Source organism: Uranotaenia lowii, chromosome 3, assembly GCF_029784155.1.
Source record: "Uranotaenia lowii strain MFRU-FL chromosome 3, ASM2978415v1, whole genome shotgun sequence".
In the NCBI taxonomy this organism is placed as follows: Eukaryota; Metazoa; Arthropoda; class Insecta; order Diptera; family Culicidae; genus Uranotaenia; species Uranotaenia lowii.
In genome coordinates, this window is record NC_073693.1 from 339,847,987 (window position 1) to 339,854,887 (window position 6,901).

Genomic DNA, 6,901 nt, shown 5'->3' on the forward strand with positions numbered 1-6,901 from the left:
AAAGACAGAAAAAAACCTTTGAAAAAAAAAAAACAAATGATTCAACTTAATCAGGATCCTAAACACCCTTCCCCCACACTCCTTCTAAAAGGGGTCGTCCATACAAAACAAATATTGTTTTCGCGATATTGACGTTATTTTTCGTCGGAATGTGACAAAAATTAGCACTTGGGAGTTTTGAGAAATGGAGAATTGATACCAGGTATTCAATTTTGTGTCAGGTGTCGGCAAAAGGGGTCGTCCATATAAACTTTTTAATGTTTTTACGATATTGACGTTATTTTGCATTGGATTGAGATGAAAATTTACGGACGGACATTTTGAGGAACGGACAATCGATTCCAATTATCAATTTTTTTTTAGAAAGGGTTGGCAAAAGGGGTCGTCCATATCAACTATTCAATGTTTTTGCGATATTGGCGTTATTATTGATTTGATTTTGATGAAAATTTGCACAAGAGTATTTTGAGAAACGATCAATTGATTCCAGGTTTCAAATTCAGAGTCACGGGTCGCCCAAAGGGATCGTCCATATTAACACTGTTTTAGCGATATTAATGCTTAATACATTGGATTAAAACGGAAACTTGGTACGTGGGAGTTTCAAGGCACGAGTAATTGATTTCAGGAGTCGAATTTCAATTCAGAGGTCTGCGAAAGGGGTCGTCCTCATAAACTGTTTAATGTTTTTGCGGTATTGACGTTATTATGCATTGTTTTGAAATGAAAATTTCCACATATAAGTTTTGAGGGACGCTCAATTGTTTCAAGTTTCAAATCTTGAGTCAGGGGTCGACAAAAATTGTCGATCATATTATCTGTTCACTATTTTTGTCATATTGGAGGTTATTCTGCGAATCGAGTGACGTGACTCACAAAATTTCACTTCTTTATCCTGACTCCAGGAAATGTTTCAGAGAAGAAACGTTAATATGAATGAGCTCCAAAAATCGATCACAAGACATTTAGCTGAAACTTCTAGCCTAGAGTGATTTCTGGAGTCAGCACAACAATGTGAAATTTTGCACATCACGTCACGTGACTCTCAGAATAAGCTTCATTGTCTTGATTATACATCGAATTATAGTGAACATTTTAACAGCACATGTAATTGATTTCACGTGTCAAATTTTGACAAGGAATCAGCAAAAGGGGTCGTCTATAATATTTTCGAATTTCTTTTTGCAATAACTACGTTGTTAGGCATCATATTGAGCCAAAATTCAAACACGAGAGTTTTGCAGGACAAGGAATCGATTCCTGATGACAAACTTTCTTTTAGACGTCAGAAAATGGGGTCGACCACATTCACTGTTTAATGTTTTTGGAATAATAGTTTTATTATGCATAAGATCAAGACAATAATTCTTTCACGGGTGTTTTACAAAACGGACAATTGATTTATGAATTCAAATTTTGAATCAGACGACAGAGAAGGGGTCGTTTAAATTACCTTTAAAATATTTTATACATAATTTCGTTGTTATGCATCCGAAAAAGAAAAAAAATCGTACACGTTCTTTTCGACGGTCAATCAATTTCTCATTTTAAATTTCCGTTTGGTAGACAAGCAATTAGGTCGCTTGCAAATTCTGTTTAGTATTTAAAGCAATTTTTTCGTGAAAATGCGTCCCAATTACCAATGAAATACAAAATCATCAGCTTTAAAGTTCAAAACGAAACGAAGTTCGAACGGGATCCGCTAGTATGGTTATAAAACTAAAAACTTGAAATGTTTCTTCAGCTTTAGACGTCATACATTTGTTGCTTTCACCATGTGTTTTTTGTGTACATTTGCTTTTTTGAATTTTTTTTAAAACTTATCGTAGTCATATCAGATGTCTAAAGCTAAACTCATTCCTAAATCTAAAGGATTGCTTTTTTTATTTGCTTTTACAAGGAATTCATGAAAAGATTGCAAAATAACAATTGAGGTTCTATATCACAGTTAAAATATCTTCTTATATATAAAAATGGAGGCATTTTCTTTGTAACACCATCACTTAAGAATGATCGGTCGGAATGAAGTGAAATTTGGTATCCGAGGGTTTTTCGGGCCAGAGATGGTTTGTATAATAGTTTCGAGATTATTACTTTTTATGGAAGGGCGGCTCCTATACAAAATCAACTAGAATCGGGACAAAACTCGAACAACTTGAAGACGATTTTCATGAAAACTGATTAACGAACACGAAGAAGTTAAAGAACTGTAAACATTCTCCACGATTTATTAAGCAACGGGTAAAACGAAGTATATCGGGTCAGCTAGTGAATTAAGAAACTTCAAGTTTATAAATTATATTATGAAATTAAAAATTGAAGTTTAAATTCAAGATTCAATTTAATTTTATTCTGTTTGAAATCTATCATATCACACATTCATATTATAGATGACCGTGAAAAAAATGCAAGTATGTACTGACAAACAGAAATCAAATAGGAACTATTCGTAGAAAGAGTTTAAATTTTAAAAAAGTTACGCGAGATTCTAAGTTCAAGTTAATCACAAGAGATTCCATCTACAATCAACCAAATGAAGAGATTATGTGTTATTACTTTTGTGTTCCCTATGAGATTTCAGAATTAAAAAGGAATAAAAAGTATTAATAAAAGCTGTTTCAATATAAAGGAATTGGTATTTCGCGATAGAAATTTAAATTCCTCCATAGAACTCGAAATCTACATTCCCAATTATAACAACAAGAAACAAAATTCACTTTTTCCGAAGTGTAAAAAATTTGAATACTGATTTTGACTTACTTAGGGGCACTAAATGTAAATGTGATTTTTTTTTATTTCTATCAGCTCTCGGTATAACTTTTGAAAAAACAAGGTAAAATGTTATTGAGAAAAATTGTGCACTTTTTAGCAAAATATCAAAAAGATTTTTAGAAAAAGGTTAAAACTTAATGATTAATTTTCCTGAAGATTGTGAGTAATTTACTGAGACTTCTGGGCGAAAAATTACAGAAGCAAGTTTGTTTCCCCGTATTGTAAAATACGGGAATTTAAAATGAATTAAAACCCAAATCAAGCTTGGATTTTTTTTTTAAATACATAAGTGAAAATGCTTTCGAGCCTTCAGCAAAGTTGTTAAATAGATTCAAATTTTCAGTATCAAATACTTAACTAAACAACCCTTCCTCTTGAGATTTTAGCAATAGTTCTATCAATTCAATTTTTATAAAAAATGTTAGATTTATTTTTGCAAATCGTTGTATCTTCGGAGCAAAATTGTCGAGACGAAATCTCTAGCGTTTTTACCGGAGTGGAAACACTTTGTGGCATTTTTTTTCTAAAGTCTGTATAGTTGAATATATTTATAGGGTAATGAATAGATTCATAATATTTTTGGTGATGTTCATGTAGGTTGAACTAAAACTAAAAGAGATAGACCAAATCTTACAAACAATTTAGGTTTGCGATGCAAAAATCTTCCAAAATCTGTTAGCTCAGGTTTTAATTTTTCCCTTATGATTTATGAATCTAAACCATCCAGTGGACTATAAATTATAAATTACTGGCTGATTTTACCCGGCCTTGCTCGGGTTGACAATACAAAACAAAATGAGTCGTTTGACTCTTAGAAATTTTTAAACCTTTTTTTCATCATTTTAACAAATTTGACCATGTTTTGCCATGTAAGCTAAGTAAGTTTTGTTATGTCTTCCTAAAGTTTTAGTTGGGATTATTAACAAAGTTTATTGTTTTCATATTATTGAATTTCTATTACAGTTATGAGGTATGACATAATTTCCCTAGAAAGCTTATTCATCCTATCACAAAAAATATTTAAAACTAAGGTTGCCAGATTTCCCGGATTTATCCAGACTTGCCCGCATATGTGACACAACATTTGAGGAAAGTTCGGTCCAGATCGGTTGCCCGGATTATGTTGGAAAAGTCCGGATTTTGCTCGGATTTATTTACTTCATTTGTAAAATGTAACGAAAAACCTAAAATTGAAGTTTAATAATTTTTCATTTTTACGTTCAAAAATAAATTTTTAATGGCAAGTTTTATCCAAATAATCATAACTTTTGTTTGGAAGCCTTAAATAAAATTTTAAACCTGCTGATGTGGTTTGATAAAAAAAAAATATTTCAAGTGATTTCATATTGATTTTTTTTTTTATAAATCCGTGGGTTTTACCAAATTTGCCGGGATATTGGGCTGAGCATTTTGAATTCAAATGCCCAATTTTGCAAGATTATTCGATAAAATGGGCCGGATTTGTACGGGCCAGATACGTCCGGAAAAATCTTACAACCTTACTTTATACCCTCCATTTTTGAGGAAGCTTGATTTACCCTTTTTCATCATCAGATGATAATAATGTATTTTTATATTTTCCATGTGTTATCTAGTAAAAATCCAGCATATTAAGCTTGTAAACATATGTGAACGACCTCTTTTGAAGATTATCCCACTTTTCAAGATGGATGATCTTTCCGTAGAATGGTATATGTATGTTTTATTTTGTACTTGGAAATTTCCAAATTGATTTCAGCTAAAACCTTGCTGAAGACTTCCTGGTTGGTAGTATTGAACATATTGGTGAACAATAATAACTTAAAATTTATAAATTGTCCAAAACTAGAAACTTCAGATTTGATTCATAAAAAGTTTCATGCGTTGGATTTGGTTCTAACTTTTTTTTTTAATGCACGTCTTTCAAAATTAAATTCCTACACGGCATTCAAAGCGTTGATATCGCAGCCTTGAACTTACAACTCATAGTTCAATTAATTTTACTTTCACTATGAGGAATTCCAAAAATATTGAAATGATCTGTGAAAATCACTGTGGTAATGTATATAATCCTAACAGGCGAGTAATTTTTTTCATCCTAAAGGAAAGCTAAAATACATTTGTTTTTAATTGGGCTCGCATCACACACTTTAAATTGCATTAAACTCACTTGAAATTCTATCGTTTTTGTAAAGCATTGAATATGTTGACCATTTTTGTCTATAACATGTGTTGAGAGCCAAATTGGTTGATAAATTCAACAAAATCAAAGCAATCGAGAGATTCCCTTCGATTAAACTATGGTATAAACAAAAAAGTTCGTATTGATTTTTGTCATTTTTGTCATTTTGGTCATTTTTGTCATTTTTGTCATTTTTGTCATTTTTGTCATTTTTGTCATTTTTGTCATTTTTGTCATTTTTGTCATTTTTGTCATTTTTGTCATTTTTGTCATTTTTGTCATTTTTGTCATTTTTGTAATTTTTGTCATTTTTGTCATTTTTGTCATTTTTGTCATTTTTGTCATTTTTGACATTTTTGTCATTTTTGTCATTTTTGTCATTTTTGTCATTTTTGTCATTTTTGTCATTTTTGTCATTTTTGTCATTTTTGTCATTTTTGTCATTTTTGTCATTTTTGTCATTTTTGTCATTTTTGTCATTTTTGTCATTTTTGTCATTTTTGTCATTTTTGTCATTTTTGTCATTTTTGTCATTTTTGTCATTTTTGTCATTTTTGTCATTTTTGTCATTTTTGTCATTTTTGTCATTTTTGTCATTTTTGTCATTTTTGTCATTTTTGTCATTTTTGTCATTTTTGTCCTCTTTTGTCATTTTTGTCATTTTTGTCATTTTTGTCATTTTTGTCATTTTTGTCATTTTTGTCATTTTTGTCATTTTTGTCATTTTTGTCATTTTTGTCATTTTTGTCATTTTTTGTCATTTTTGTCATTTTTGTCATTTTTGTCATTTTTGTCATTTTTGTCATTTTTGTCATTTTTGTCATTTTTGTCATTTTTGTCATTTTTGTCATTTTTGTCATTTTTGTCATTTTTGTCATTTTTGTCATTTTTGTCATTTTTGTCATTTTTGTCATTTTTGTCATTTTTGTCATTTTTGTCATTTTTGTCATTTTTGTCATTTTTGTCATTTTTGTCATTTTTGTCATTTTTGTCATTTTTTTCATTTTTGTAACTCTTGTATTTTTTTTAAATTTTTGTAATTTTTGTTTTTTTTTATTTTTGCAATTTTTGTAATTTTTGTAATTTTTGTAATTTTGTAATTTTTGTAACTTTTGTCATTTTTGTTTCTTTTGTAATCTCTCTTTTTTTGTCATTTTCGTGATAATTCTTGTAATTTATGTAATTTTCGTAATTTTTGAAATTTTTAACATTTGTAATTTTTGTTACTTTTGTATTTTTGGTCATTTTTGTCATTTTTGTAATTTTTATAATTTTTATAATTTTTGAATTTTTGAAATTTTTGTGATTTTTGTTAAATTTTGGTCTTTTTTTTGTTATTTTTTAATTTTCGTTGTTTTTGCTTTTTGTTTTTTTTTTGTCATTTAATCATTTTATTTCCGAAATTTGGCGTTGTTGATTTTTGTCAGATCAGGTGTTGTCAGATTTTTTTTTAGTTTTATATTCTTCTTATCAATGCTTATTTGATTGTCAATTTTTTACCAATTATTTTAAATGGATGTTTCACATTATATGAAGTATTTCGTTTTCCCATGAAAATGCACATGTCATTGAACATATACAATGGGATCGTTTCATCCATTTCCGAGATTGGAAGCTGTCATCGCTTCGATCGACGACGCGTCCTCACGTCGTCGCCGGCTTCGTTGCTGGTTTCGGAAGAGAAAAAAGACTATCTCAACTCAACGTTTAACCAAGTAGGCGACGACGGTGGCGACAAAAAATCTAAATTAGCCTGTGCCCACACCATAATTTCTGTTGTTTACATCTCTGGAAACGATCTCTGCATGCCGCCACACTGCACTGCACTGCTATTGCCTTGAACATTCGGAGTTCGGTTGGAGGATGAAGATGACGATCCCCATGAACCGCGAACGCAACGCTCTCTCTGCATTAGCAGGAAGCAGATTTGTTTGGAACTGCCGAAGGCCTCGAGGAACCGAAATTTTC